Here is a 16,451-nt window from a genome sequence, read left to right on the forward strand (position 1 = left end):
ACTGGCCTGGAATGCTCACCTCAGAGTCACTTGCAGATCTTAAAATTTAGTTGCTCAGTCCCCAGCCACTCTCCCCAGACCCAGTCTCTGTGGTGGGTCCCAACATTGTAAACAGGCTCCCAGGTGCATTTCAAGTTGTGGGAAATGCTGCTACTAGACCCTGAGCCCCTGAGCTGGTCCCTGAGCCAGGAAAGGGCACTAATTTTACCTCATCAATTTATCAGACCCTGGATTATGTAAACCTCATTAACATGAAGAAAAGGTTTTACATGAGAACAAGAAATAAAAATCCAAAGAGAGTTTCTGCAAAGAGCTTTGAAAATGCTAACTTTCCCCATTTCAAGTGCATGCCTTTCTCCTCAAGCTGAGATACACAGCAGATGTGGGAAGTCACTCTTCCAACAGCGACCAGAAAATGGATACAGGCCCAGCTGAACATGAAACAAGACTTCTGGAAGAGATGGAGGCCAGTAGCAGAACATTTTGTAAGGTTATCACACGGAGGGACTGAAGGCTAAGTGTTCTTAAGAATAATATTCCAGCTGGGCACGGTGGCGCATGCCTTTAATCCCAGCACTCGGAAGGCAGATGTAGGATTGCTGTGAGTTCGAGGCCACCCTGAGACTACATAGTGAATTCCAGATCAGCCTGGGCTACAGCAAGACCCTACCTCAAAAAAACAAAAATAATAATAATAATAATATTCCAAAGGGCTGGAGAGATGGCTTAGTAGTTAAGGCACTTCCCTGCAAAGCCTAAGGACCCAAATTTGATACCCTAGTACTCATGTAAGCCAGATACACAAGGTGGCGCATGTGTTTGGAGTTTGCTTGCAGTGGTTGGAGGCCCTGGCGCCTCTTTCTCTCTCTCTGTCTCTCTTTAATTAATTAACTAGTTAATTAATTAAAGAATAATATTCCAGGGTTGGAAAGATTGCTTAATGGTCAAGGCACTTGCCTGTAAAGCCTAAGGACCCACATTCGACTCCTCAGATCCCACGTAAGCCAGATGCACAAGGTGACACGTGAGCAAAGTCACACATGTGCACAAGGTGACACACACATCTAGAGAGTTTGATGACAGTGGCTGGAGGCCCTGGCTCTCCAATTCTCTCTGTCTCACTCTTGCTCTCTCTCATAAATAAAAGCCTCAAAAGAGCTTTAAGAAGAGAATAATAACGTGCCTGGCTTCCATGCTGACAGAGATGGAGCTGGGGGCAGGGGCGGACAGAGCTGACCCCCGTGTGAGGGCTAGCTTAGACCTTTTCAGCTAATCTCAGCACTGAATGTCAGAATGCAGGGATATGTATGTACAGACTGAAGTAAGACGCCGTCACACCATTTAAAAATCCTGTCACTCTGCAGTGGCCAACAAGATGACCATGAAGACGCTGTAGCCAAAAGTGAGGGGACTATGGCTGTGGCAACATTCAGCAAAGCTGAGCGTGGAGGTCGAGGATTAAGCTCTGTTCCAAGAGTGCTGGCCTGTCACTCCCGAAGCCGCTGGGTTGGAGCCTCCGCACCATGTAAACTGGGCATGGCGTCTCAGGCCTGCCATCCTAACACTCAGGAGGCAGAAACAGGAGGACCAGAAGTTCAAAGTCAGCCTCGGCTACCTAAGGAGCTGTAGGCTAGTCGGGGTGAGACACTGACTCAAAACACACACAAGCTGAGAATGGAAACACACTCCCCATTCAGTAGCACGTGGTCTTTTAATATTCTGTGTTCCACATGATGGACTTGAGTTCAGTTAAAACTGTTCAACTCTGGTGGTGGCTTCGGTCAGAAACTCTGTGGCTTATACAGGAAGTACGTCAGCATCCCTTCCCTTCTCTGTCTCCCTTTCCTCTCTCCCATTGCTCGCTGCTTGCAACAAACCCTCTCTTCACATCCATCACTGTCTCCATGTCTGTGTTCTCTTATTTTGCTCTCCCTGTGATCCTCTTGCCGTCTATCCTGCCCCACTCCCTCAGACCTTTCTCTCTCACACTGCTCACAAAAACACACGTCTCCCCTTGTTCCATTACTCTCTCCAGATACTACCAAACCTTCCAACACCGGTAGGGGAAGAGCACTTGGTAAAGAGATTAGGGAAGTGTCGGGAGGAAAAGCAAGTCTCTACTCGAGTGACTTATCCTATTAAGTAGGGGCACATCAAGCTGGGGGAGTTTGTAAACCTGACCACGTGACATTCTGCATATGCTTGCCCTCTGCTAGTGATCCTCCTCACTAAACTCTCATCTAGATGTGAACCTGATGTTCACCAATGTCTTTGTTTTTGTTCCTTTGTGTCTGAGCATGTTCATTTTTCAGTCTCTTTTTGTCTCAGACCTCTGCAGACATTTTTTTTAAACCCCTGTATTCATCGCTATCTCTATCAGTTATCCCCAGATGCATTCATGGCAAAGGAAGCAAGATATCTGGACAAGGAGCTGGAGAGAGGGCTCAGTGGGTAAAGGGTTTGTTGGCTGTGCAAGCCCGAGGGCCTGAGTTCAGATCCCCTCATGTAAATAGCCATGTATGTAACCCTCATGCAGATAGCCATGTATGTAACACTCATGCAGATAGCCATGTATGTAACCCTCATGCAGATAGCCAGACACGGTGATGTGCGCCTGTCACCTCGGCGCTGGGGAGGAGGACACAGAAGGACCCCTAGGGCTTGCTGGCTGGCTAGTCGAACAGAATCAGTGATTTCTAGATTCAGTGAGGGGCCCTATCTCAAAAGTAAGGTAGAGGGGGCTGGACATTTGGCTCAGCAGTTAAGGCACTTGCCTCCAGAACCTAATGACCCAGGTTCGATTCCACAGTACCCATGTAAAGCTGGATGAACACAATGGCACATGCAGAACTAGAGGCCCTGGCATGACCATTCTCCCTCTCTCTCTCTCTCCTTACAAATAAATAAATAAACATATTTTTAATTTAATTTATTTATTTGTTTGCGAGATAAACAAGGAAAAACACAGATAGAAAATGGGCGCACCAGGGCTTCCAGCACTGCAAACGAACTCCAGACACATGCGCCACCTTGTGCATCCGGCTTTACGTGGGTCCTGGAGAATTGAACCTGGGTCCTTTGGCTTTGCCAGCAAGCACCTTAACCGCTAAGCCATCTTTCCAGCCCAGTAAAAACATTTTTAAAAATAAGGTAGAGTAATATGGGAAGACACTCAACATTGGTCTCTAGCCTCCTCATGCACACCCACTCATATGCCATATGCCTATACACGCATGTGCCCACCCACATACAAATATGCACACATGCACACACACACTACACGTGGACACACATACAGAAAAAGATATTTGGACAAGCAGAAGCTAAGGTCCTAAGAAGAGGAACAACAGAGAGGGAGGGTTACATCCAGCATAGCCACCATCCTAAAACCACCAAGGCAGGGACTGGCCTACACTACATTAGGAGTGCATGCTTGTTGACCCAGTTGTTGGTACAGGTTAGAAAGTGTTAGTGCCAGGAGATACCACTTATAATATAATATGAAAATTAAGGCATTGTGATACAACCTCTTTAAATTAAACAATCACTGGGAACCGTGTTTTGTTTTGTAAATGAGCATTTTCCAATGCACATGGCTCAGCATCCTTGGCAGGACTTTAGCCAGATGCCTTCTCTCTGGATTCTCCCAGACCCCCTAGGAAATACTATTGTCAAGTACGAGAAACCAGAGCCCTCAGAGGACAGAGGAGTCCTTGTGTTGGGAGACCAAAAACACAATCATAATGAGCCTAGAATACCCTGTTGTTAACAGGAAGTAAGAATTTTTTTTTTTTTACAACTGTTAAGGAGAAATACTAAAGACCAAAGGATCCAACTTAAGGATTTCTATTGGTTAAGCTATTTGAGCACAAAAAATACTTTAAAATTATCTTATGTGTTAGTTATTTGGGAGAGAGAGAGAGAATAGGCACACCAGGGCCTCCTGCCATTGCAAACACATTCCAGATGCATGTCTCACCTTGTGCATCTGTCTTAACGTGGGTCCTGGGGAATCCAACCTGGGTCCTTTGGCTTTGCTAGAAACCACCTTAACCACTAAGCCATCTCTCCAGCCCAAAATATTGTTTTTATTATTGGGCACTTAGAATAAGTTGGGTCTATTAAGGGCCATGGATTCATAATTACAACCTCCCCAACAGAAAATAACCTATTAACATAAAACATTAAACATGATATAAAATATAGTTGTCACTTTTAAAAAGGGTAAATAATCATGGTACTTCTTTTAACAATTTTAATATTTTATTTGTGAGAAGAGAGAATGGGTCACCTTGCTGCTGCAAACAAACTCCAGATACACACACCACTTTGCTGCATCTGGCTTTACATGGGTACTAGGGAATTGAACCTGGGCCGGTAGCTTTACAAATAAGTGCTTCTAACTTCTGAGCCATCTCTCCAGCCCAGATATATTTATTGTCAGTATATTTTGACAAGTGAGCACTATTTTTATATGGCTATTTGGTTTCTCTCACTAAACTACAATCTCAAAATAATATAAACATATATTGATTTCTGAGGAGAAAGTGAAGTAATGGAACCAAATAACCCAACAAACCCAGATTATAACAGGAGCTTTCTCAGAAAGAGAGGATTTGTTTCAGTTAGTGCCAGGATTTACGTATCATCAGCTAGCCAGGCAGTGGTTCCAACACTTAATCAGGTCTGCAATTGCACAAAATTGTCAAGTAGACGATCCCACAGGATTGACTCACTCCATTTGGGGCTGACATACTGAAGCACTATAATCAACTTGGTGGCTTCAAAACACTTTGGGTTGGGGAGGTGGCTTAATGGATAAAGTGCTTGCTGTGCAAGTGTGACTACCTGAGGTGGGAACTGACATTAAAAAAAAAAAAAAAAGTCTAACTCTGTAGCATCACCTGCAATCCCAGAGCATCTATGGCTAGAAGGGAGGCAGGAACAAGCTCCAGGCCAGCGAGCCTGGCACAGGCAGTGGTGATGATGAGCGACCTTGCCTCCAACAAGGTAGACCACTGAGAACCGAGCTCCTAGGTTGTCCTCTGACCTCCACATGCAGGCCTCGGCACAAGTCGCCCCCACGTCCACAAACAGGTACTTGATTTCTGAGGCTGGAAGGCTAAAAGTCAAGGCGCAGGCAGCCTGAGAGAATAGTGATGGTCTCGACCCTCCCGCAGGCCTTGCCTTCCGACACCACTGCTGCAGATATTCAGGTTTTAGCGTGTGGATCTGGCAAGAACACAGACATTCTGGCCACAGCGAGGCCTTCCCAAAAGATGAATGAAAGGAGAAGAATAAAGGGCCCAGCCCCAACGCCTCATCTCACAGGAAATGAAACCACCCGATGACCCTCCTCATTTTAATAAAACACCAATGCAGAATGCATAATTCTTTGGGGAAAAAAAAAAGTAACAGACCAAATCAATATTTCATACGGATAGGACACCAGCTTCTATAACTTTGGCAAAGGGAGACTTTCAAAGTACATCATTTCCCGAAAGACACTGGGCTATAATAATAAATATAATACTGAAGTGAAGGTGTTACCTTAAAAATGGTATTGTGGTAATGCCGGAAGTTAACGCCACCTGACCGAGAGTTCTGAGCCCAGACTGAAAATGGATCGACAAGTAATCCTGGTCCTACGGTCTTGTGGGGCTGGGCATGGTTAATTTGCCTTTAGGGTCTCATAATATTACTCCACCTCTGGGAAGAAATAAAAATATATTACTGAAACCTTAGGAAGATATTAAAATGAGTATACTAATATCCCCTAGGAAAGTATAAAACAAGCACATAAATTATCAAAGAAATGAATAAGTCCATTGTTCCGAGGCCTTCCAATAAATTCATGTGTGAGGGCAGTAATAAGCTTTGTAGCCATTGGATTTGTGAAAGTTTTATGACATTTGAAGTACCCAAAATCAGTCATAGTGAATTTATGATTGCATTTTTAGTGATTTAAGAGAATTTCATCAAATTAAGATTGTCTTAAACTATCATGACGTGTTGGAGGTTTTTCTTTGGTTTTGTTACCCACCATGTTTATGAAATATGATTGTTTTGCCGGAGTATTTAGAGCAAATTCCAGACATCATATTATTTCACCTTTATGACTTTAAAAACATCACTATGCAATTATCAATCATAACATGCAACATGTTATTTAATAGCCATTACATTTTCCGATGTTTCCCAATGCTTGAACAATGTCTTTTTCAATGTTTGTGACCTGGAATCCACATTCAAACAAGGGCCATATTCCATATTTGGTTGAACCTATTCCTTATCTCTCTGTCCTCTCTGTTAACATTAATTTGGGAGATTTTCTTCATGCATGCATGTGTATACATATGTGTATGTGTGTAGGCACCCTTCTGTTGGAAGATACGTGTGAACATGTGTGTACATGAATGCATAGGGCAAAGGAGAAGCTCAGATATTTATCCTCAGGAACATCATTTACCTCCTATGAGACAGGGTCTCTCAATGGCTTAGAGCTCACTGATTAGGATGCTCTATCAGCCAGCAAGCTTCAGACGTCATTCTGTCTCTATCTCCCTACTGCTGGGGTCACAGGCATGCCTCCATGCTCAGCATTCTACATGGGTACTGAAGATTGAACTCGGGTCCTCACACTTGCAAGGTAAGCACTGTACACACTGAGCTATCCCTCCAGCACCCAGAATAATTGCTTTATTTTTTAAAAATCTTTTATTTCTAGTCATTTATTTGAGAGTGAGAGTAAGGAATAGGCAGGGAGAGAGAGAGAGAGAGAGAGAGAGAGAGAGAGAAGAGGGGTGTGCCAGGACCTCTAGTCACTGTAAATGCACCCCAGAAGGCATGAGCCCCCTTGTGCATCTGGCTTACGTGGGGTCCTGGGAGATCAAACCTGAGTCCTTTTGCTTTGCAGGCAAGCGCCTTAACTGCTAAGCCACCTCTCTAGCCCAAGAATAATTTATTTTTAACTTATATTTAGTAGGTACAAGAGTCTAACAATTTGACCATTGAACACAACACAGATTTTCAGTTCCTGATAAGAAAATTAAGAAACTTGAGCAGTGAGGTCCCCTTCCCAAATCAACCTAGAAGAAATTAGAGACATCAATAGAAAACCGCATTGCACGTTAGAGTCACTGGGAGAGCTGCAAAACTGTTGATAGCCAGAAGTCCTCCTTCGACCAACTGTAACAGAATCCTTGGAAGCTGAACCCAGGCATTGTTATTTTTTGTTTTTCAAGGTAGGGTTTTGCTCTAGCCCAAGATGACCTGGAATTCACTATGTAGTCTCAGGGTGGCCTTGAACTCATGGTGATCCTCATTCTTCTGCCTCCCAAGTGCTGCTGGGATTAAAGGCTTGCATCACCATGCCCTGGCTGCCATTGTTACTTTTGAAACACTCCTTAAGCCTTTCCAATATGTTATCTGAGGAGAAAAGCTGCCGGGGAGAGAAAGACATAATTGGAGAAATCCAGAAGAAGCCAAAGGTTGGTGTGGAAGTTCAGGACCATCTGGGACTGGGCGGAGTGGGGCACTTGGTATAGCTGTAAGGGGAAGATTGGATCTTATCTGCTCCTCACACTGCCGGGGGAGATCTTCTCTTGCCCCACCATTTCGCTGGAACAGAAACAAGCGATGCAGCTAGTGTCAGGTGTACGTGCGAGGTCATGGGCAGGGGATGGAAATACGGGAGGAGGGAGAAGAATACCATCGCAGCATGGAGACTGCCAGGCTGGGAATCTGGCGAGCCGTGGGCATGGCAAGCTTTCCTACAGCCTTAGCTTCCTCCTTCCCACTGCCTCCTTACCCTCAGCATGATGGACCCAAGAAGGCATTGTCTCATCTCTTGAAAAAAATCCCTGTTCTTTCCCGAGAGTAGGAGTCGAGAAAATGCTCGTGACGGTTCCTGGGATGGAGATGTCTGTATGCCCAGATGTCCCTGATGCCTCTTCCTAGGGACCTTCAGCACCCTGATCCATAAGTCGCTCTAAACATTGATATCACAGCTGGAGAGATCAATGGCTTAGCGGTTAAGGCATTTGCCTACAAAGCCAAAAACCCAGGTTCAATTCCTCAGGACCCACGTAAGCCAGATGCAGAAGGTGGTGCATGCATCTGGAGTGCATTTGCGGTGGCTGGAGGCCCTGGTACACTCATTCTCTCTCTCTCCCTCCCCCACCTCATCTGCCTCTTTCTCTCTCTCTCTCTTAAAATAAATAAATTAAAATTTTAAAATTGAAACAATACTGATATCACGTGCCCCAGTGCCATCATGTCAGAGGGGATGACAGAAGGGTTGTTGCTGGGTGACCACTGCCATTTCCGTGTGTCTCCTGAAGCAGGTAACTTCAGCTTTTGCTCAGTGGTAAATGTTCACAATTTCATATAGAAACAGCCCTGGAGGGGCTGGAGAGATTGCTTAGTGGTTAAGGCATTTGCTGCAAAAGCCAAAGGACCTAGGTTCGATTCCCCAGGACCCACGTAAACCAGATGCACAAGGGGGCACATGCATCTGGAGTTCATTTGCAGTGGCTGGAGGCCCTGGCATGCCCATTCTCTCTCTCTCTCTCTCTTTCTCTCTCTCTGTCTGCCTCTTTCCCTCTCTTGCTCTCTCAAATAAATAAAATTTAAAAACAAAAACAAAAAAGAAACAGCCCTGGAAAATGAAGATGGCATCTTATCCAGCAGAGGGCAGGTTTGTTTGCTGTGCAGTCAGATGAAGGTGGTATCTCTGCCCAGGGCAAAGGGTGTGTGTATTGGCTGTGACTCAAACCACCCTCTAGCACCCTGCTACCCTGACATGCTTACTCCCATGGGGCTTAGGGAACAAGGGTAATCTGTGGGAAATGTAAGTGATTAAGTCCTTTGCCTCTGAGGCCAGGATTGTCACATCTTCTGAAAGCTGGGTTTTTAAAAAAAATATTTTATTTATCTATTTTAGAGAGAGAGGCTGGTAGAGGGGGAGAAAATAGGCATGCCAGGGCCTCTAGCAACTGCAAACAAACTCCAATTGTGCATCTGGCTTTATGTGGGTACTGGAGAATCAAACCGGGGTCCTTAGGCTTTGCAGGTAAGTGCCTTAACCACTAAGCCATCTCTGCCCATAAACTGCTTTTAAACTGCTGCTGGTTAGCTTCATTATACTCCACAGTTTTTGATATTAACTTTTAAAAAACCTCATAAGTTTGAATATGAGCTAGCATACAATTAGATAATTTTTAATATAAAAGAAATTCATTGGCTGGAGAGATGGCTTAGCAGTTAAAGCACTTGCCTGCAAAGCCTAAAGACCTGTGTTCCACTCTCCAGATCCTACATAAGCCAGATACACAAAGGTGAGGCAAGCTTGAGGTTGCACATGCCCACTAGGTGGTGCAAGCATCTGGAGTTCAACTGCACTGGCTGAGGCCCTGGTGTGCCAAGTTTCATTCTCTCTCTCTCTCTCTAAAGTGAAAAAAGAAACTTGTGAGGCTATTATAAAAACAGAATTACCAGAAAACATTTTCAGCCAAAATTTATGGACACTGTTAAATAGTATTTAGAGGCAAATTTATAAATTTAATATAATTTATCAGGAATCAAGAAAGATTGGGGTTGGAGAGATGGCTCAATGGTTAAGTTGTACTTGCTTGCAAAGCCTGACTTCCTGGATTTGATTACCCAGGACCCACATAAGCCAGATGCACAAGGTGGTGCATGCATCTGGAGTTCATTTGCAGTGGTAAGAGGCTCTGGTGTGCCCATTCTCTCCCTCTCTCTCTTTCCACTTGCAAATACATAACTAAATTTTTTAATTTTTTTGTTTATTTTTATTTATTTATTTGAGAATGACAGAGAGAGAGAGAGAGAGAGAGAGGGAGAGAATGAGCATGCCAGGGCTTCCAGCCACTGCAAACGAACTCCCGACACCTGCGCCCCCTTGTGCATCTGGCTAACGTGGGTCCTGGGGAATCGAGCTTCGAACCAGGGTCCTTAGGCTTTACAGGCAAGCACTTAACTGCTAAGCCATCTCTCCAGCCCAATTTTTTAAAATTTTTAACTAATGAGGTAAATTTAACTCAAGAAGAAATAATTAAAGCAAGCTAGTGAAATTACTAAAAGAAAATTGTAAGTAATGAGCAATCAGATAACAGTGTGGCATAATAGGTGGTTACTCTCAGTTGTCAACCTGACAGGATTTAGAATTATACCATGGGAACAAATCTCTGGGCATGTTTGTGAGGGCGGTTGAAGGTTGCATTAGTGGAGGTAGGAAGACCCACCATAATGGTGGTATCATCCATGGGCTGGGCTCCAAGACTAGACAAAAAGGAGAAAAGCAGCTGAGTACCAGCATTGATCACTCTCCTTCCTGCCTATGGACTGAACTTGACCGGTTAGTTGTCTCATGCTCCTGGACGCCCGCCCACTCCCAGTGCCTTCTCTGCCACGTTGGACTGTCACCTCAAACTACAAGCCGAAGGACGTTTTCCTCCTTACATCATTCTCGTTGGGTATTCGTTCCTACAACATGAAGAGTAACTCATACAGGGCTGGAGAGATGGCTTAGCGGTTAAGCGCTTGCCTGTGAAGCCTAAGGACCCCAGTTCAAGGCTCGGTTCCCCAGGTCCCACTTTAGCCAGATGCACAAGGGGGCGCACGCGTCTGGAGTTCGTTTGCAGAGGCTGGAAGCCCTGGCGCGCCCATTCTCTCTCTCTCCCTCGATCTGTCTTTCTCTCTCTGTCTGTCGCTCTCAAATAAATAAAAATTAAAAAAAAAAAAAAGAGTAACTCATACAGACAGGATTGCTGCGAGTTCGAGGCCAGCGCATATACACACACAGCGAATTCCAGGTCAGCCTAGGCTAGTGCAAGACCCTACGATGGAAAACAAAAGTTGTATTTTGGAAAGGCTGGTCAAGACAGAAGAGAGATGCTATAAGTAAATGAGATAAGGAATAATGAAATGGAAATAACATCATGTACAAAAATGTATAAATCATAAAAGCATACTGAGGATACTGCATCTGGATATAATTGAGGTCCAAGTAGATTTTATTTTAGAAGGCAGTATGTGAATCACTCAACAATAGCTAGAACTCAGTCTGATGAAGATGAACGGGAAGTTAGCACTGTGTCGTGGTTGAGATCAGCTCCACACTGCTGGAATAAAAGGAAGGGCTCACCAGACCCAGAATGTGTGAAAGGATCATGGAGACAAGCAGGCATTAAAGAAGTGAGATGGTAGCTGGGCGTGATAGCGCATGCCTTTAATCCCAGTACTCGGGAGGCAGAGGTAGGAGGATCACTGTGAGTTCTAGGCCAGCCCTGACCTACAGAGTGAGTGCCAGGTCAGCCTGGGATAGAGTGAGATCCTACCTGGAAAAAACAAACAACAACAACAACTAAAAAAGTGGGACACTGTCTTCTGGATATGAAATGGCCATTGCACTCGTGAACTCACAGCCGTGGCTTCCTGCAGGAGATCGAGCCTGTTAGTACTTCACCGTCGGTGGGAGACCAATGCATGAGAGCCCCAGACTCCCAGAGAGGGGAATGGCCGCTAACGGCACTGGGAGAGGGAGTCAGCTTCATTAGTGGTGCAGCCGGCAGTAAGTTGCTCATTCCACAGTAAATAATCATGTACCCGTGATCGTGCAAGCAACTCGAATTTAGCTAATTGGGTTTACAAAGGCATGAAAGTAAGATGGAGACTAATGAGGAAGATGAAGGGTGTTAATGGAGGGGAGCGGGATAAAAGAAGGTCACTGGGAAGATCATAACATATTATATACATGTATGAAAGTGTCAAAATGACAGAATAAATAAAAAAAAATTAAAACAGTGTGTGTGTGTGTAGAAATGGCTTGTAAGGTGCTTGCCTGCAAAACCTGAGGACCCAGGTTTAATTCCCTGGGACCCATGTAAGCCAGATGCACAAGGTGGTACATGCATCTGGAGTTTGTTTGCAGTGGCTGGAGGCACTGATGTGTCCATTATCTATCTGCCTATCTCTCTCTCAAATGAATAAGTAAAATACTTATTTTTTTGACAACTTCCATGATTGTAAGCAATATCCCATGGTAATTCCCTCCCTCCCCCTATTTTCCCCTTGAAACTCCACTCTCCATCATATCCCCTCCTTATTTCAATAAGTCTCTCTTTTATTTTGATGTCATGATCTTTTCCTCCTATTATGATGGTCTTGTGTAGGTAGTGTGAGGCACTGTGAAGTCATGGATATCCAGGCCATTTTGTGTCTGGAGGAGCACATTGTAAGGAGTCCTACCCTTCTTTTGGCTCTTACATTCTTTCTACCACCTCTTCTGCAATGGACCCTGAGCCTTGGAAGGTGTGATTGAAATATTTCAGTGCTGAGCATTCCTCTGTCACTTATTCTCAGCACCACAGTGCTTTCTGAGTTATATCAAGTCACTGCCATCTGAAAAGAGATGCTTCTATAACCAAAAGTGAGAGTAGCATTAATATATGGATATGAACATTAAGAGAAGTGCTCACTGGGAAGTTTGGTGAGCATAGTATATATATTTAGCCAGATAGCAGCAGACGTTACATGCCTAGGGATCATGACTACCCTATTGTAGGTTTTCAGTATTGGGGATGTATTCCTTCCCATGGAGCAGGCCTCCAGTCCAATTCGAGAGAAGCTGGTTTCCCCTGTAACAAACATGCCACCATTGCACCTGTAGCTCATTTAGCTGGCCAAATATATTGCTTGCAGTGTCCACTGTTGAGTATCTTCACTCTCCCATTGAACTGCATGCACTGTAGCTTTTTCCAGCATTCTGTTGGCTGGTGTACATGGAGGTGGTTTTCAGCTCAGCTCTAGCAGGATTTCTCAGTGACCTTGGAGCCCAAGTATGTGGAGTCTTCAGCAATAGGGTCTTAGCATCTATTCCTGGTGGGTAGCCAAGGGCCTCGGCAATGGCCTGTAATGCCAGTGAGTTGGTGGGAATGCAGTCTGGTCCAGCCATTGTGGAAATCAGTGTGGAGGTCCTTGAGACAGCTACAAATAGATCTACCATATGACCCAGCTTTAGCACTCCTAGGCATATATCCTAATACTCATCTCACTACCTTACAGATACTTGCTCAATCATATTTATTGCTACTCTATTCACAATAGCTAGGAAATGGAGCCATCCTAGACGTCCTTCAACAGATGAGTGGATAATGAAGATGTGGCACATTTACACAATGGAGTTCTACCCAGCGGTAAGGAAAAATGAAGTTATGAAATTTGCAGGAAAAATGGGTGGATCTGGAAAGGATTATACTAAGTGAGGTAACCCAGATCCAGAAAGCCAAATGTCACATGTTCTCTCTCACATGTGGATCCTAGCTACAGATGATTGGACTTCTATGTGAATAGGAAGAAAACTCAGTAGCAGAGGCCAGTAAGCTAGAAAGGAGATATAAAGGGAATAGAAAGGAAGGGAGAGGGTACTTAATAGGATAGTATTGTAGATATGTAAGTAGAAGAACAGATTAATTGGGATTAAAAGGCCTAAGTGAGGTCAGGGGAAAAGATTGAGTAGAGGAAAGGTGGAGGGAGGGCTAATCAAAATCTAAGAGAATATAAATAAGTCATATGGAAACCTACTTTTTTGGACAATGGAACACTCAGAAGCCATAGATTGTTACTAGAAAATTTTCAGTGCCAGAGATGAGATACCTTCCAGTGAGTTGTTGACTAGGGGGGTCCCTGATGCCCCTAAAATATTTTTTTTTAAGTGTGTGGTCCTCCAAGGCACACTGTATATCTGTGGCATTACATTTTTATCATACATGAATTAGAATACACACACACATGCACACACACACACACACACACACACACACACACACACTTCAGCAAGAGAAGGAGAATATAATGCAATAAGAGACTGAGGAATATCCCCTAATGATTCAAGAAGATAGAACAATAAAAAGAACAAAAATTTCCCATTTTTTTTGAACACTTTAAGAGGCTTTGGAGAAGAACACACACACACACCATGTACATGTACATACTTACCTGAGTTTATTAAATTATATTTCATTGGTTATAAAATAAAAACACAAATCTATAAATATTAGCTAAGTCATCCATAAGGGTATTAAAAATGTATCACGCAATCAGATTTGTCTCCTCCTCCCAACAATGAGAAAAACTGGAAAACGACATAGCACAACTATCTTAAGGTATCAGACACCAGGGAGACCAGAATAAGGATTCAAGAGCAAAGAGAAACAATGAAGTCCTGTGCTGGCTTTGGCCATCTGCCTGGACACACATCTTAGGTAGAGCATGGTGGCAGGGAGCCCCAGCAGATGCACAGGGTTGTCTCTGGATTCAGGGAATCAGAGAGAGCTGGAAGTTGTGGAGAGGAGTTCCAGAGAGAGGGACACCAAATATCAGCTGCCCAGCCTTCAGTTAATACTCAGCTGTGGAGACAGTGAATTGCTTCAGAGAGAGAGAGAGGGAGGGAGGGAGAGAATGTGTGTGTGTGTGTGTGTGTGTGTGTGTGTGTGTGTGTGTGTATGTGTGTTTGGTTCTCCATATCTGTGGGCTCTGTGGGATTCAGGAAAGAAAATCAGTGCCCCACCTATGCACTGAACATGTATAACATTTTTCCTTGTGATTACTCTAAACAACACAGTATAACAACTATTTACGTCATATTAAACTAAGTATTTAATCCTAGCACTCTAACACTCAGAAGGCTGAGGTAAGAGGATCGCAGTGAGTTCAATGGCAGCCTGAACAAGAGAGGGAGATCCAGGTCAGCCTGGACTGGAGTAAGACCTGCCCTCAAGGAAGGGGGACAGGGGGCTAGAGAGATGGCTTAGCTAGGTTAAGGCGCTTGCCTGTGAAGTCAAAGGACTCATGTTCAACTCTCCAGGTCCCACATAAACCAGACACACAAGGTGATATAAGCATGAGAAATCAGACATCTGTACAAGATGGCACACGCATCTGGAGTTTGAATGCAGTGGTTGGAGGCCTTGGCAGGCCAATTTTCTCTCTCTCTCTCTCTCTCTCTCTCTCTCTCTATCTTACTCTCCTTCTTTATGATGAAAAAAAAATTAAAGAAAACCTGTTATATTTGATTTACCTTGTGTTAGGTAATATAAGTAATCTAGAGGTTATTTGAATTATTTAGGAGGATATGCATAGGCTATATGAAAATTTTATGCCATTTTATTTAAGGGATTTGAGCATATGTGAACATTGTTATCCACTTGTTGTCCTGGGATCCACCTGTCCTTCTCCATGGATACTGAGGGCCAACTGTACAACCTACATATTCTTTTAGTATACATAGGTATTTGTTCATGTATGTGTGTGTGTGTGTATGTATATGTATATATATATATGTGTGTGTGTGTGTGTGTGTGTGTATACACATACACACACACATACATACATACATACTGTCTACATTCAAGTAATATACATATATCTATTAAGACTATAATAATTGATGAGCTGGAGAGATGGCTTAGCAGTTCAGCGCTTGCCTGTGAAACCTAAAGACCCCAGTTTGAGGTTCGATTCCCCAGGACCCACATTAGCCAGATGCACAAGGGGGCGCACGCATCTGGAGTTTGTTTGCAGTGGCTGGAGACCCTGGTGCACCCATTCTCTCTCTGTGTGTCTCTCTGCCTCCTTCTCTCTGTTGCTCTCAAATAAATAAATAAAAATGATCAAAAAAAATTTTTAAGGGCTATAATAATTGAGCTGTTTACTATAAAGCCTAAACAACTACTAAATATAAATACAGAGTTATAACTAGTAATCTCTCAAAGGGAAAAATGAATTTATAAAAATATTCAATGAATTCAAAATAATCCACTAAAATAGAGGTAGTTCACCAGTAGTAGATGGGGTAGATAGACAGATATCAAACAGTAAGGTGGAGCCAAACAGCCGACTGCTTTGAGTGTTTTGAAAATGGAAATGGTACAATCAATAAGGCAGAGGTTGTCAGATTGGAAAATAAAGCAACATTTCACTTCCTGCTGCTTCCAACTATCTACTCTGAATTTGAAGTGATTAGAATAGATTAAAAACAAAGAATGGAAAAAAAAATACACCAAGACACCACTGATCAAAATGAGATGGGTGTAGTTATAGAAATACCAGAGTAGATTTCAGAACAAATAGTGTGCTGGGACCAAACAAGGTACTTCACAATTAGAGCCATTTCACCACAACATCTTGGTATGGTTTGAATCTGAACTGTCTCCCACACATTCTTGTTTTGAATGCTTGATTCTCAGTGGTTATTTCTATTATGAAGGGTTCTGACAATCGTGGGAAGTAGGACCTAGTTAGAGGAAATAAGGCACTGGTTATGTTATTCCTGTCTACTTCCCACCTCGCTCTCTGCTTCCTTATTTTCTTTCTTTCTTTCTTTCTTTCTTTCTTTCTTTCTTTCTTTCTTTCTTTCTTTCTTTCTTTCT

The sequence above is a fragment of the Jaculus jaculus genome, chromosome 10 (assembly GCF_020740685.1).
Source record: "Jaculus jaculus isolate mJacJac1 chromosome 10, mJacJac1.mat.Y.cur, whole genome shotgun sequence".
Taxonomy (NCBI): Eukaryota; Metazoa; Chordata; class Mammalia; order Rodentia; family Dipodidae; genus Jaculus; species Jaculus jaculus.